Below are 17268 nucleotides of genomic sequence, written 5' to 3' on the forward strand. Positions count from 1 at the left end.
ATCACAAATAAAATCTAGTTCCTGGTTACTTTGTTAAAGTTTCAATGGAAAGAGCAAATGTAGCATGTCCTGGTGGCTGACAAACTGTGGAGAGACCCAAATTCTCTCAGAATGAACAGCAAAATCAAGATTGGTTACCAGGGGTTTTGTTTTTGGTTGTAGGATTTTTTTTCCTCCTCTATAACTATTTAAATTTTCTATCTTCTAATGTTCCTGTTTTATCCATTTGAGAAAATGTCTTTAAATCACCTTGACTAAATGAACAACAACCGTGTAACAACACAAACATCCCTACATCCCACCACTCATCAGCAATACTGAACACCTGAGCCAAAATAAAATGATCAAGCGTCTGGAGTCTAATTCAAATATCACATTTCTGGCAATTATAATGCCTCAGGAATTTTTACATTTCAAATCTAACTATCAGATCAAAGAGGTTCAGTTCTTATCTTTTCCAAGAACAATAAATCCAGTATCTCCATCACTAAAGGGTCCTCTCCATGTGGAATGTAAGCCACCAAAGATATCTCCACCCTGAATAGGAGGGCAGTTACAATGGCTAAAAAATAAATGCTGTGTTCCTCTGGGCACAGAAATTAGAAGACTGACAAATATAGAGTCATCCATGGAAGGACCAAGGAGTAGAAAAGTCAGAAAGCACACCTACAGGAGTTTAGCCATTTTCAAATGATAAATGATACATTTGGGAAATCCAATCAATGTACCTCTCTGGACCTGGATTTCATCTTCTTTTATTTTTCTTATTACATTTCTGTTTGTGTTTATGTCTGTACATGTGCATGCACACATGGAGTCAGATAATCTGTGAAGCCTGTCCTCTCCTTTCCACCATGTGCTTCTGGAGAAAGAACTTAGGTCATCCAGGGTGAGGGCGAGGAGGAGGGGAGGGAAATGGGGAGAAGCAGACAGAGAGGGAGGAAAAATGAACGAGAGCACACATGCAAAAGTAATGCTGGGCACAGCCTATAATCTACTGTTAGGAAGGTACAGTCAGAGGGATCACATGTTTAAAGACAGCTTGGTCTTCATAGATAGTTCCAGGCCAGCCAGGACTACACAGCAAGACCCTGCCTCAAAAAAAGCAAGCACATAAAAGCAGAAATAAAGAAGCCATGGCTCTGAGAACTAACAGAACATAGAGAAGGTAATGTTAAATGCTGATAGTGACAAATACCAGCATTTAACATTACATTACATGACAGTACAGAGCCAAAATGCTTTAAATAAGCAAAGCCTGACAAAGCTCTGAACTCGGAAAACTCAGCAGACAGAAGCAGAGTGAGTTCAAGGCAATCCTCAACAACACAGCCAGTGCTGGACCAGCTCAGACTATAGGAGACCTTGCCCCAAAAAGAAAACGGAGGGAGGGAGGGAAAATGATGTAATTCTTTAAATCTATACCCTAAACCAACGATTCTAGGAAGGGCAAACATTTTATTGCTGAATGTACTGAATGTGGGCATAGCATGTGGACTCCATGGACATGGCACAGTCTAGGAAAGAAAAGTGACCAGGCAGACAGGCAATCACATCATAGGCCAAGGATGTAGCTCATGGACAGAGTGTTTGCCTCTCATCAAAGAGGTCCTAATTCCAATCCCCAACTCTGCCACACCAAAAAAGAATATTCACTTGAAGTAAATATTCTTATGTAATTTCCCTGATAATTAAATATCTTTCTCTTTTAAAAAGGGGATGTCATTAACTACATATTTAATAAATCCTCAATCCAAATACACACACACAGGGTATCAGTGAGTAGAACAAACAGGCTGGCCTCTAACAAGTTCGACTTGCCTCTTATTTGACTACTGCTGGAATTAAAGGAATGCAGCACTAAATCCAGTACCCACATATTTAAAATTCCTTAAACACCCTGTGTCCCATCCCCAGAAAGGGGGACGGTGTTGTTTTGATGTGGTGATTTGAATTTAAGCATTTAAGCTGTCCCTCTAGTCTTGTTCCTACTTGGTGGCACTGTTGATGGAGAATTAAGAGATGTAGCCTTCCAGGAGGAGGTGTGCCACTGGAGGGCAGGTTTTGAGAGCTTAAAAACTAGCACCATTTCAAAGTCTTACTCTCCACTTAATGCTTGAGGTTAGAGATGTGAATCCTGCTACTTGTCTGCTACTCTGCTTGCCTGTAATGAACTCTTAACTCTCTGAAATGGTAATCCCAGAACAAACTTTCTTTTGTAAATTGCCTTGGTCACAGTGTCACAACAGTAAAATAGCCATGACAGTCAATTAATAAAATAAAATTCCTGCACAACATCTGAAACTACCTTTTCTATTTTACATTTAGATTGTATAAACTATTAATTTTATTATTTTTTGTTTTTGAGACAGAATCTTACTAAAGAAAATATAGCACCCCAAAATCAGAGTCAAAAGCAGGCAGGCCCCAAGGCTTCAAGAAAGCTGCCACCCATGGAATTCCAGAAAGCAGCCAACCACCCATGACACTCCCTGAAGTCCTGAGGTCACAGAAACAGAACCTGATGTATTTACCACCCTACAGTTCAGAAGAACAGTTTCTGGACCTGGTGAAGCCATCATCTCCCCTCATGATTCTGGAGCACAGGACACATTCTTCCATGCCCTTGAATGAAGACACCAACCTCTCAGATCAAGCAAGGTTTGCTCTTACCATTTTGAGGTCAAACTGGGTCTATTCTTTCATTTTCCTCCATTGATTTATTGCTAGTCCAGGCTAAACCAGGATGACCTTAAACCACACACAGAGATTTGCCTGTCTCTGCCTCCCAAATACTAGTATCTAAAGTTGTACACCACCACACCAGGCTCTAAACTTTTCTATTTACTAAGCTTTAAGTAATATATGCAATAAAAAGATATTTTGTAATTTGAGCCTCACCCAAAATACTTCTATTAAATCTTCACAATAGGAAAAAATGAAAGAGAGAGAGAGAGAGAGAGAGAGAGAGAGAGAGAGAGAGAGAAAGACAAAAATAACAAAACTATAGGACCACCTTGGGTTTCTGCTACCCTGACTTCACCACCATGACGGACCTGGAACTGTGAACCAAAATAAACCCTCTCTTCCTTAAATTATTTTGACCAAGAATTTTATCACAGCAACAGGAAGAGAAACTATTGCATTCTTTCTGCACATAAATCAGTCTGAGGACTCCTGAAGGCCATTCTAGAGGGCATAATTTCAATTGTTATTTTATTCAAAGGCACATATTTCACTGCTGCTGCTGCTGCTGATCAAGCCCAGCAGAGACGTGTTTCCACCCATCTATTTTTAAATTATTAATAGAAAATCTGGTGGACTCTGTGAACAGAGCAGCACACACCGGGGGCTTGACTTGAGCAATGTCTCAAATGCACAGTGGGCGTGTGCTCTATTCTGTTCTTCTGAAGTTCAGCAGTCACACATAAAACCGTCCCCTTTAAAAACCAGAGCTTTAGGAGCTCACTGGCTTTGAAAAAACAGAACATAAGAAACAGATCTGTTTGCTGAGGAATGAGCAATTAGTTCAAATGTTAATGGCATGAATGCTTTACTTTCACATAAAGATATCCTAAACATACCCACATTCTTTAAAATATCCACACAAAACCTACAACTAATTTTAAAATTAAAATGACTGCTTCATTTTACCCACCAAACCCAAACACAGCTGACTTCTAGCCTACACGACCTTCTAATGCTAAGAGGGAAGCAGTATCCTCCTCCAATGCCAAACCTCTCACTTCTACACATTCCTCACTAGGTATCCTTTACTTTATTAACTACAAGCATCAAGTTGAAAAAGAATGGGGATGAGGGCCAGCAAGATGGCTCAGCAGATAAAGGTGCCCTGCCACTAAGCCTAATGACCTGAGTTCCATCTCTCAAACCCAGTGTAGAAAGAACTTCTGAAAGTTGTTCTCTGACCTCCACACATGCTCTGTGACATATGCAACACATATACACACCCATGCGCGTGCACACACATAGGTACATATGAAAATTTTTTAAAGGAATTGTAAAAACTATTCATCTTCATTCTACCTGGAGGGTTGGTTGGTTGGTTGGTTGGTTGGTTGGTTGGTTGGTTGGTTGGTTGACTGATGGATTGATTGGTTTGGTTTTTCAAGACAGGGTTTCTCTGTAGCTTTGGAGCCTGTCCTGGAACTAGCTCTTGTAGACCAGGCTGGCCTCAAACTCACAAAGACCCAACCTGTCTCTGCCTCCCAAGTGCTGGGATTAAAGGTGTGTGTCAGCACTGCCCGGCAGGAATGCTTTAAATAAATATTTTATGCATATGTTACCTGATTTTTCTCTAACATTAGATACCTTCATGGAAACCTAATATGCCTAAGTGTCTCATCAATAGAAGTTTCAATGAAACAACATCAGGAACCGACAATTTCATACCTGCACACAAAGAGAAAGGAAGGAATGGCTGGAGAACTAGATCTATCTCTTAAGCCCTCTCCACATTGGCACAACTACAAACATGCTGCTATCAGAGTGCACATCAACATCGGCCTGAACCGACTGAGCAGAGAAATGGGGCACCATGGAGACAGCTCAGCAGCTCAGAGTGCTTGCAGTCAAGACTGGAAGTCTCAGTTCGATCCTCAGGAATTACACAGTGGAAGGCTGAAACTAATTTCCCTAAATTGTCCTCTGACCACCACATGTGTCGATGAATAAACAAACACACACTAAATAAAACTAATTGATTAATAAAATAAATGTTAACTTTAAAAAAAAAAAAAAAAAAAAGGACAGGAGATGAGGATTGGGCTTAGAATCCTAGCCAAATTTTTCAACCTCTTGATGCCTCCACTTCCTGGTTTTGAACTAGATCTGTCTTATACCTACCATGACTAAAGAATTCATGGGAAGAAGGAACAACATAAAAAAAATGGAATTATCTACAACCCTATTGTCTAGAGAAAGGAAACAAGCACTTCTGCTGTACTGATTTCTGGCCTCTTTATCTCTGCTGAGTAAACACTGCTGTGTTGCTGGGATCATACTGCATGAAGTTAAACAGTTACTGTTTATCCACATAGGAAAAAAACACCATCTTAATTTCCCCCCTTTCCCTTCCCTTCCCTCTCTATATATGTATGTACTCAATCACAGAACTATATCCCCAGCTCTTATACTACAATAGAGAAGGAATGTGCACATCTGTTATGTGCATGTGTACATGCACTATGGAGGTCAAAGGTTGATGTTGGGGTATTTTCCTCGATCACTCTCCACTTTTCTCTTTCTCTCTGTCTGTCTGTCTCTGTGTATATGTCTCTCTCTTTCTTTTGTTAGGATCTCTCTTAATGATCCTGCAATTCTCAAGGATTTAGTTAGACTGGGTGGTGGGCAAGCCCCTTCCTGCATCCGATGTCCCAGTGCCAGGGTTATGGACATGCACTCAGCTTTTATGTAGGTACTGAGGCTTGAACTTGGGTCTTCACACCATCTTGAGAGTTCTAATGATTTAGACAACTGCACTCTTCCTTGCCTAGACAGGCCATGGCTCAAACTTTCCCTTTCTAATACCAGATGCTTAGAGCTGACAAATCATTACATTTACTTAAGGTATTTTAGGGTGATTGGGTTTTTTTCCTTCTTTATTCAAGAGATGAGTCAAAGTGTGTCAGCAGTGGCTAATAAATCCTCCGACTGACATGAGAAATGCCTTTTATCAAACAAGGAAAGGCAGATCATTTACGTAATATTTACCTTGTGTTATATTTCAAAACAGAACACTGGCATGCCCATGGGTTAACTTTTTTTTTTTTTGTTACTGTTTGCTCACTGACTTTTTTTTAACTCTAGCCTGGAATTTGTTGTTGTTTTTGCTGACTCTAGCCTGGATCTCACTATATAGCTCAGGTTTGCCTCAAACTACTCAGAAGCCTCCTTTCTCCCTCTCCCAAATACTGAAATTACAAGTATAAGTCACCATCACCAGTCAGTGAGTCAGTATACTATACTCTCTTTTCTTCTTCTTCCACTGGAGTGTAAGTGGTGAAGACAGGGACTTGTGGACTGCCAGTACATAATTAGTCCTCGCTGCACTGAGCAATAAGAGCCAGGTTTACCCTGAGCACTTCCATAGAGCACTACAGTTTGAATACTGTACTCCCCAATGCTACAGTGCTGGAAGGGTCTAGCAGGAAGGAAGTAGCTGAGTTATGCATGAATGGACTGATGTAAAACAGAGGAGTGTCCTGAAAGTCACCCCACTCCTGCTCACTCACATTTGTTTCTTAGCCCTTTGGCCTTCAGCTACAGAAAAAGGTTGTTATCAGGATCATGAGCCAAATAAACTTCTAATTGTTCTAAATTACCCAGCATAAGTCAGGCACCATGGCACACACAATATAATGCTAGCCCTTAGAGGTGGAGAAAGATCAGAAATTCTGAGCCAGACTGCACTTCATAAGACTTTGGTTCAAAACTAGTAATAATTAACTAAAAAATATATTTGGGCCAGGTGGTGGTGGCCCACACCTTTAATCCCAGTACTCCAGAGGCAGAGGTAGGTGTAGGCAGAGACTGCTCGTTCATTTCCCAGCTGCCCAGATCAGAATAATCACACAGAAATTATATTAATTACATTACTATTTGGCCAATAGCTTAGTCATATTCCTTGCTAGTTCTTACATCTTCAATGAACCCATTTCTATTAATCTATGTATTGTCACGAGGCTGTAGCCTACTGGTAAGGTTCCACCCAGCATCTGTCTCCGTTGGCAGCTACATGGCATCTCTTTGACATCACCTGCTCTCTATATCTCTGTTCGGATTTCCTGCCTGGCTCTGCTCTGCTAAGTCATTGGCCGAAACAGCTTTATTCATTAACCAAAGGCAATAAAACATATTCACAGCATACAGAGGGGAATCCCACATCAGGCAGGTGGCTTTCTGAGTTCCAGGCAAGCCAGATCTACAGAGTGAGCTCCAGGACAGCTGGGCCTACACAGAGAAATCCCATCTCAAAAAACCAAAAAAAAAAAAAATAAAAAGTAAAAAATAAGCTGGAGCTGGAGTAAGGGATCATTGATTAAGAGCACTGGCTCCTATTCCAAAGGAGCTGGTTCAATTTCCAACACCCACACAGTGGCCCCTATCTGTAACTCCAGTACCAGATGATCCAATATCCTCTTCTGGCCTTTGTACACACTAAGCACACATGTAGTGTACAGACACATTTGGGCAAAACACCTATATACATTAAATTTTTAAAAAAGTAAGCAAATGATTCAATCTGTGGTATCTGTAGCAACAGAAGCAGACCAAGATACAATACACACCCTTTAGGTAGACTCACTGTTCCCACACTGGAACTGAGTAAGTCTGTTGAGGTTCCTGATAATTAAATGTCAGCATTACTGTTTTGAACGCTTTTCATTACAAATATGTGTCTGTCACCTACATCATAGATATTGCTCTTTAAAGGACAAGCCTAAGGCTCTACTCACCTTTAATGTTTAGAGTCAAAGGCCTTGTGTCAGCAATAACAAGCAGCTAACAGAAGAACTTGTGAAATGCTCTTTCTGTTCAGCCTGGATATAGGACGACACACCTTTACTCACTTTCCATCTTAATGCAGCAGTATCTTGCTCTCAACATAAATCTTTCAATATTCTTAATCAGATACATTATAAGATTTTCTGGAAAGTCACTGTAGTTCCTCATCCTGAGTTATTCTAAGAATCCACTTCTCAGATCACTTAAAAAGGAAGTCTACCTGAGACCATCTTTTCCGCCTGACCACATCAGTCCCAACAGCACTCCACCAGGAAGAAGACCCCACACTCACTCTGTCAACACACACCTACCAGGTTTAGCTCTGTGGCCACTGTTCTAGGGACAGTTTCAGAAGCCCACATCAGTGATAACCATGCTGCACAGTCCTCTCTTGTCACCATGGGCAGGAAAGGAGGACCAGTCTAACTACAATCTGTTCCTCGGTCTTCAGAGCCTGACTCTGTCACAGGCCTACAGCCAAAGATTTATTTCTATTCAACGTTCAATCTTGAGTAAATAGTTTCTAGTAACTCGGCAGCAGTAACACAAGTCTACATGCATGTCAGTGAGCACACACCCCTCAACAGGAACGTTTTCAACCCTTCTATCGATCATCCATCCCAGGCCAAAGCACTGGTCAAAGTCTCTTCTCAGTGCTTTGGGACATTGAGAGAGGAGATAAAGACAAAGAGGAACACTCTAGTCAATGCCAGTGATAGTGACATTTGTTTGAGTTCCACAAACTAACCCTAGACTAAAGAACAAAGACTCCCTTCCTCCCTCTTTTTTAAACAATAAAGTGGCTTCCTATAATAAAATCATGTTTCCACTGATTTCTTAGACTACACAATAGCAAGCAAAGACCCTTTGGCCTTGGAAAGTCAAGATAAATATAATACACATTAATGTTATGTGGTTTACCAGTTTCCTCAAAACAAAAAATAAACTTCTTACCAGTATACTATTAAATGAATAAACAAAAGCTGGGTTTGTTATATCATTTGCTGAAAATCAAAACAGAGTGGCAATGACAAGGGACTAAGAAATAGGCAAATTTACAAAACCTCTAATATAAGGTAAAACTACCCTACAGAAACAGCCAGTGCTGTCTGCCCTAACCCTAACCTATACACAGTCGCAAATGAAAAACTGGTCTGCACAGCGCACAGGCAATTCAGAACTAGCATGTTGTCATGGTTCACCATGGATCACAGCCACTCTCCCCTGTCCTGCCTACAATGTAGAAAATAAATCAGTACATAGCTAAAGATGCCTAAATGGTCTCTCTCTCTCTCTCTCTCTCTCTCTCTCTCTCTCTCTCTCTCTCTCACACACACACACACACACACACACACACACACACACACCACTCCCTCCTACTCAAGCATTTCAGAAATTATCACAGCCATACAGACTGCAGCATGTTCTGTGGACTATAAAAACAGTACACAAAGGAAGAACCACATTACATCAGCTCTCGCCTCAATTCATAAATGCAAAACCACAGAACAAGGCAAAAATCTAAAAAGCCTTTTTCTGGAAACCTTAGGGTGAATGAATGTGGGTTAAGTCTTTAAATATGTTATTGAACGAGTCTCATTGATGCATTACTTTCAAAAGCCAAGGGGAGGGGAAAAGTGTAATCTTAGTCAATTTTATCATGCAAGGAGATCAAATAACATTTCAAGAGCAGCCTGCCAAGCACGAGCGCCTGCCAGAGCACAATGAGCACTCAAAGACTGTGGACTGAAAAGCATCATCTACTGGCCCCAGAGATCTTTACAAAATAGTTTCAACACTACTAAATTACAGAGTTGGCAAAAAACAAACCCAGCCCTAACTAAGCCCTGCACTACTGTGGAGGCTGTTAGGCATCTGCACACCTGCCTCCTGTTATTTTCCTAGGCAATGTAAACATCCAGGAAGACAACCGTCTTTTTCAGCCTGAGTCTACACACACTTAAAAATGAGAGCTGGCTGTGCTTCTGGAAGTAATTGCCCACAGAATGGATAGGATATTGTTCCCATGTGTGAGGAAGGTTTTCAATCATGTCTACTTTAAATCTGGAGAACAAGAACTCAGTACCACACTTGGGCAGAGTTGAAAGTCTTTGTCAACTCTGTCCATAGCTTTTCCTCAAATGTCTCAATCCTGAAAGCATACAGGAGCACAATTTCAAAGGGAAAACGTAATCTCATTTACTCCGTTTATACCATTTCTTAAGATTGGTCATATGGCTGAGAGGCCTTCATCCAAATAATGCCCCCACAGAGTCATGGCACATGTGTGCCAGGAACTCTTAAAGGCTAAGAGTAAGACAAAGTAGCTGGTTATAGGCAATTTCTTTCTCAGCAAACAGAAAGTGGTTAAACAGGTCTCAGAGCAGAGGGTATCTGAATAAACGAGGGCAATGTAGTGGGAAAACCACCACCACCACCACACACCCACACACTCACCTGCACCCCACATACACACACAGGACAATTTAAGCTAAATGTAATCATTGTCAAGATTAACCCTGTACTTCAGCTATTTGGCCAAGAGTCAAATCAAAGGTGATCAGCATTCCTTTTATTACCAAATCCATTTTATTTGTCGACTTAAATGTACTCCCCAGTAAGCAGTAAGTTTCAGATCAAACGGCTGGCTACTTTTGCATTATATGCTGCTCATCTTTAAACAAGCATTACTTTCACAAGGAAAACACAAACATACCCAACAAATTATTGTAAAATTGTCCTTTCGATCCCCCAAATGTTTCTTATTCTGTTTAATTAAAATTTCCAACGCTGCGAACTATCATAACATTAAGAAACAATTCCAACTGGACTGTAATGGGACACTTCAAATACCAACTCCCCATTCCTAACACTCACCAGTTCACCCATCTATCTCCAGAAGCCCAAACACCACTTGTCCAACTTCCAAGCCCGAGACCTGCATCCCCCTCACAGCTCAAGGCCGCTGGCCACTTCCCTGCCCGGAGGGGCCAGTCCTCCTCCTGGGGCCGCTGGGGCCGGCAAACTCCAGGGCAAGGGCTGGGCGGGCGGAGCGGGGTAGGGCTGGGCGGTGAATTGCACCTCCAAACAAAAGGAGGCCGGGCGCCGGCCGTGTGGGTGGGTCCCGGCTGCAGCAGCCGGCCCTTGGCTGGGGATGCACTGGGCCCACCGCCACAGCGCTCGCTCGAACTCCTTCAGCCCCAGCGGCCCGGCCAGCACTGCCACGTGCCTGTGACCCAGACTAAAGAGAAAGAACAGCCTGCCCGCGGCGGCGGCCAGCAAAACCCGGGCTGGAACAAGGCCGGCTCAACGGGCGCCCAGGCCGCCACCAAGGGGCTAGCACACACAAAGCCTGCCACAACTGTATCTTCTTCTTTGACCCACCACCTTCATCCCCCGAATCCTCCCACCACCGTTCCCACCAGCAGGAACTGCGAGGCTGCGTGATTGATGGCAGCTCTTAATAGCGTGGTCAGCTAGAAAATACATCTGCAAGCAAGATATTACAGAGGCAGGGCATCCCTGACTGTGATCAGCAGTTCACACATCCTAGAGCTAGCTGCCTCTGCTTCAGCCAGGAATACTAATGCTAAGCCGCCTCTGACGTCTAACAAACACAGAGACACAACCGAGGACCACAGAAAACCTAAGACGACAGGGGAGCATCAGGGTTTGGTGTAAAACATTTCTTACCCCAATTTTCCTTATAATTTAAGAATTTCTCTAAGTGACTTGATTAAATCTCTCCCAACCAGCTCCAGAAGAAAATAAAGATCCATCTGTCATACAAGATGTAGCTTAAGCTATTTTAAATAAAATCCACCTAATAAGGCGAATAAAATACACATCCTTTGTCGTGTGGCTTTAAACAAACGTTAACCCATCAGCTAGATACTACATCATTAACTCAATCTGTCAGTTTATCTGAAGAGAAATATCAACTAGTAATTTCAAATTGGTTTCTTCCCCACCTCCCAATGAAGTATGGTCAAAATATATCAACTTACTAAATTTTATTAAAATGAAACTTTATATCATGCATTTCTTAGTAGTAGTAGTAGTAGCAGCAAAAATTGGTTTTTTTAATAAAAACATTCTAGAAATTTTTAAGAACTCCTGAGAGAGTATGAATGTAATATACTAAACATGGTACTGGCTCACGCTGCAGGCTCAACAATTACATGATTGCTTTCTGTGCCTAGACAAGAGTACCTTTCACCTGCAGGCAAGTTTCCTCAGTTGGTTTTATACATGTTAATTAGACTTGGAAGGTAAAGTAAACTGATTTACTGGGTATCTTCTTAGGCAGAGAAATCTGGAGAAAATTAAAGTGATTATTTTTCTTCGAAACATCTAAAGGAAAGGAAGGTTATGGTAGAACCCATGGGCCCTGTTTTTTGGAACAAACTGTTAAGCTGACGAATATATTAAAAGACCATATTTGGGGCTGAAGAAATAGCTCAGCAGTTAAGAGAACTGATTCTTCTTACAGAGGACCCAAATTTGATTCCCAGCACCCACATGGCAGCTTCTACCTGACTGTAACTCCAGTCCCAGCAGACCTGACACCTTCTGTCCTCTGCGACCACTACATGCAAAGGTTGCACAGACATACATACAGGCAAAACACCCATACACATAAAATAAAAATAAAGGCTAAAATTTTTAGGGGGGGCTGGAAAGATGGATCAGGGGTTGAGAGCACTGACTGCTCTTCCAGTGGATCACACCCACATTACAGCTCCCAACTATCTGTAACTACCATTCAAAGTGATCCAACACCTTTATACAGACATACATGCAGAAAAAACATCAATGAATAAAAAATAAAAATAAATTGTAAAAACATCCTGAGGAGGGGCTGGAGAGATGGCTCAGTGGTGAAGAGCATTGCCTGCTCTTCCAAAGGTCCTGAGTTCAATTCCCGGCAACCACATGGTGGCTCACAACCATCTGTAATGAGGTCTGGTGACTGACCTCTTCTGGCCTGCAGACATACACGCAGACAGAATATCGTATACATAACAAATAAATAAATAAATATTTAAAAAACATCCTGAGGAAAAAAGAAAGAAAGTACAAAAAAAAAAAAAAAAGGACCATCTTCTTTTAAAGGGAAAATCCTGCAACAAGAAACTGAATTGCCCTGAGAGCTGAGGAAGCACTATGCCTCTGCCACCCTGCACGGCGACCCTACAAACTGGAGGCCTCTGCAGTGTAAATCTACCTCTGTCAGCTCTCCTAAACACCATTCCTCAGTGAGACCATCCTGAGGTCTGAAAATCTGCTTCCTAACTAAGTGGCTCTGAGATTGCTCCATACATGTCGGAGAGATCAATCACTCACAAAGCCTAACTACAGAAGCTACTCCTAGACTCAAGACATACTTCCAATTTTCTAGTCAGCTAAATCCAGACACACAGCAGAGCCTATAGAGGCTCTCTTCCTCATATCCCCCACCAACACACAAACAACTGAGATTAAGCTTTTCTGTGTCAAGAAATTTTCAGAGAATATACAAAATGAGAAAATAGAGTCACTGCCCAAGAATCCAATGTTCACAGCAGACATTCCTGTGCTTAACCCCAAGTATGATGAAGGGAAACAAAGTTTCCTGACAGACCATTGTCTAGAAAGCTGGATCACAGTGAGTTAGAAAACACTAATAAGAATAACCAGGCCGCCTTTATTAATCCCAGCACTTGGGAGGCAGAGGCAGCCAGATCTCTGAGTTCGAGGCCAGCCTAGTCTACAAAAGCTAGTTCCAGGACAGGCTCCAAAAGAATAACCAGTTACATTCTGAGCTCATGCCACACTAGCTTCCACCAGTTCTAAATGCTTTGACGACATGTTATTTTACATTGTTATTACATGGGGAGGGGTTCACATGCACATATAGGAAGGTCAGGACAGCTTGGTAGGAGTTGGCTCTTTTCTTCACTGTGTGGGCCCAGGGTTTGGCAAGGGCCTTAACTCACTGAGTCATCTTGCTGGCCTTTTACAGAATTAGATGAGACAAATATTTAGCTCTTCCTTCATAGCCTCTCCACCCACACCCAAAGCATGACCTTCCACTTAACACCAGTCTTTCCATTTTCCTAGGCATCAGGATTCCTACCATAAGCCTAGCACTGCTTCTTCCACTGTAGCTGAAATAATCTTCCAGATGCCCCCTTCACATGTAGACTAGCATCTCAAATAACTAGCTTCTATGCGAATAAATATTATATCTTCTCTCAGCCATAAACGTCTAATAAAGGAGCTGATGAGCTAGCTCGGGGGCTAAGAGCACTTGCACACCAAGGTTGACCACCTAAGTTCAATATTTGGAACAAACAGAAGAGAACTCGTTCAAGTTGTCTTCTGACCTTGTGTGCATAGACAGAGTAAAATGTTAGAGACGGAGAAGCCTAATAATAGAAGGCAAGATTTTTCTATCTATGTTATAAAGATGCAAACATTGTTTCTAAGATGATTTAAACAAACTCTGAGACCCAACTAGTGTCCTACTTGCAAGTTACAGATCTTTTAAGAGTTAATGAGGAAGCCAGGCGGTGGTGGTGCACACCTTTAATCCCAGCACTCGGGAGGCAGATCTCTGAGTTCGAGGCCAGCCTGTTCTACAAGAGCTAGTTCCAGGACAGGCACCAAAGCTACAGAGAAACATCGTCTCAAAAACAAACAAAAAAATAAACGAAGAGTTAATGAGGAATTGGGTGTGGTAGCACATGATTTTAACTCCAGCACTAGGGAGGCAGGGACAGGCACGAAACTTAGTCTACATAGTGAATTCCACACCAGTTAGAGCTACTTAGTGAAACCATATCCAAAAAAAAAAAAAAAAACCTAAACAAAAACCAAACAGCTAATGAGGTCCAGAAGACACCATGTACCAATTGAGCAAGGTAAACAGAACATGAAAGTGTTACAAATTCTGCTCAAAAAAAGAGGCACACAATGAACTTAATTCCCCCCTTTTTTTCTTCTCTTTAAAACAAATAGGGCTAGAAAGATTGTTCAGTGGTTAAGAGCACTGATGTTCTTATAGAAGACCTGAGTTCAAGTCCCACCACCCACATGACATATCACAAAACTGTACTTCAAGATCTGACACCTTCACATATACATGTAGGCAAAACACCAATGCAAATGAAATAAATTATACAAACAAACAACAAGCCTCTATTTTCCCTGGCACGGATATCTGTCCAAGGACTCTCCGACTAAGAACTTCCAGTACTGGCTACAGACCATTTCAAACCCATCTCCACATGCTTTAAAGCAAAGATTTTGCCTTAAACCTTATTTGATAGAAGTTTGTAATTAAGGGATCTGCAGAGAGAAATAAAAGTTAATATAACAAGAGTACACATTTTTCAGCAGTTTGCACGTGAAGACAGTTTCCTGGGGTGGATGAAGCAATGACAAGCACGCCCAGCCTCACCCAAACTCATCTCCGTAAAGACTGTCGGGTCCTACAGGATCTCTTCCTGGCAGCCTCAGGTACCTCTTCCTTTTGCCCTAAGCTCCATTCCACACAATGTCTGGCTCCAGGTTTCCTAACAACCTTCACTTCTCCAAACAACCCTGTCAAGTTGAATACCATTAACAGAGAGTGAGAGAAGAAAGACAACACCTGCAGTGAGGAGCCAGGCACTACACTCTCTACAGGCCTCAGCATGCAGATAAGCGAGCTTGCCCTGGGTTACAATTAAGTCGGAAGTCTAGTAAACCAACATTAAAGTGATGGTCATGGATTGCCCACAGAGAAAACATGAAACCGCTACTATGTGCTTGTCACTCTGTCTCTGCCCTGCAAAGGAGAATCTTAGCTGCACCTCAGAAAGATGGGAGCCTTGGGCTCCTCAAAACCACTGAAGGAAGAAGGAAAGTCATCCTTTTTAGGGTTTTTTGTTTTGTTTTGTTTTTGTTTTTGAGAGAGGGATTCTCTGTGTAGTCCTGGCTGTCCTGGCACTCATTCTGTAGACCAGGCTGGCCTCAAACTCAGAGATCTGCCTGCTTCCATCACAAACTGACAAAGATTTTACTTTTTTAACGAGATTTTTTAAACAATGACTCCTACAGTAATAGTTCCAGCCACAGTAGTGAATGAAAGTCTGTTATCCCAGCACTTGGAAGGTGGGGGCAAGTTCAAGGCTAATCTGAGCTTCGTGAAATCCTGTCTCAAAAAACAAAATACCCAAGTCAAGCACACAGTAATCAATCAGTTCTATAAATACTAGGAAGTAAGGGATTTGTGGTTTTTTTTTTTAAATCTTTTATGATTTATTTATCTTTATGTGCATTGGTGTGAAGGTGTCAGATCCCCTGGAACTGGATTTTCAGACAGTTGTAAGCTGCCATGTGGGTGCTGGGAATTGAACCCCAGTCCTCTGGAAGAGCAGTCATTGCTCTTAACCACTGAGCTATTTCTCCAGCCCGGATTTGTGTGTGTGTTTTTTTTTAATTTATTTATTTTATGTACATTGGTGTTTCCCCTGCATGCATGTCTGTGTGAGGTTGCCAGATTTTAGAGTTACAGACAGTTGTTAACTGCCATGTGGGTGCTGGGAATTGAACCTGAGACCTATGGAAGAGCAGTCAGTGTTCTTAACCAGACACAGAGGGCACTGTTGGCACACACCTGCCAGCTCCCTTCTGAGGGTGTCTTTTGATGACTCCTAGACATGCCCAGTCTTTCCTGAACACATTCTGGCATCTCTTATGAGTGAAAAACTTCACTAGTAGCCACTTTAGTGTTAAATTCCAAAATTTTATTTTTCCAGCTGAGTTTTCTTCTTAGCACCAGACCCCGAATCCGAGTGCTGCAGTGCTATGGACATCCACAAATCATCCCAACCCAAACGAAATGCTCCACAGGTCCTAGTTCCTCCCACAAGGTTCTAAAGTTCCTACTGTCCTAGCTCAAAGTGATAATAACACATCACATTCTTCCTTTGTAAAAGGAAATCCTTGGTTTGACCCGGTAGCACACACCTTTATTCCCAGCATTTGTGAGGCAAAGGCAGGTAGATCTCTTTGAGTTCAAAGCCAGCCTGGACTACAATAGTGAATTTCAAGAAAAGTCCCGGATACATAGTAAGGGGCCTGCTTCCAAAAAAAGAAAAAATAAAATAAAGGAAAAAAATTATTCTAAAGTACGTGTAAAATTAATAAGACTTTTTATTTGTTTTCTACATAGCAAGTTCTCCATGCAAGCCTAGAAATACATGAGACACTGTCTTTAAAAAAAAAAAAAAAGAAACAGAAACAACATATTAAATATAAAATAGTTCTTTAGCTTTCAGCACTTTTGAATGGTTCACATGACTCTATTCTGAGAATAACCCTCACCTATGCCATTGCTCCAAAGCATTAAAAACAATGAAAGGTTAGGCACCAGCCAGGATTAATTCCCAAATATGCTTTCTGGTGACCTGTGCGTTCATTTATCAAGATTTCTCCATACAGGCAGCACATAATGATCTGCTCACACATGCTCCTTGGTAAGTAAAGGGGCCAAACAGCAGAGATATAAAGCATTAAATCAACTACACTGGTAATAATTACATCCACAGAGAACCATGAACATACCTGACACAACAGAGGAAAAAGGTAAAGTTTATATACTTGAATGCCAACATTTTAATAATTAATTTTGCATTCAGCATACAAAACTTATGAATAAATTTAAAATTAGATAAACATTATTACAATCTAGACAACAGACTTATGAAACAA

The 17268-nt window shown here is 41.6% G+C and overlaps 1 protein-coding gene across 10 annotated transcripts in view; it reads right to left on the reverse strand.

The window, feature by feature from the left end:
• Rere (arginine-glutamic acid dipeptide repeats) overlaps nucleotides 1-17268 on the reverse strand; it is a 343378-nt gene that overhangs the window by 247770 nt on the left and 78340 nt on the right. For 9 of the 10 annotated variants that reach the window (XM_038333048.1, XM_038333047.1, XM_038333046.1 and 6 more), the window contains exon 1: nucleotides 10405-10732. The exons of the other annotated variant lie outside the window; for it this stretch is intronic. The gene's annotated coding sequence lies outside the window, so the exon portion shown is untranslated. Of the gene's footprint in view, nucleotides 1-10404; nucleotides 10733-17268 lie in introns of those variants that run through there. 10 annotated transcript variants of the gene reach the window in all.

This window comes from Arvicola amphibius, chromosome 6 (genome assembly GCF_903992535.2).
Source record: "Arvicola amphibius chromosome 6, mArvAmp1.2, whole genome shotgun sequence".
Classification (NCBI taxonomy): domain Eukaryota; kingdom Metazoa; phylum Chordata; class Mammalia; order Rodentia; family Cricetidae; genus Arvicola; species Arvicola amphibius.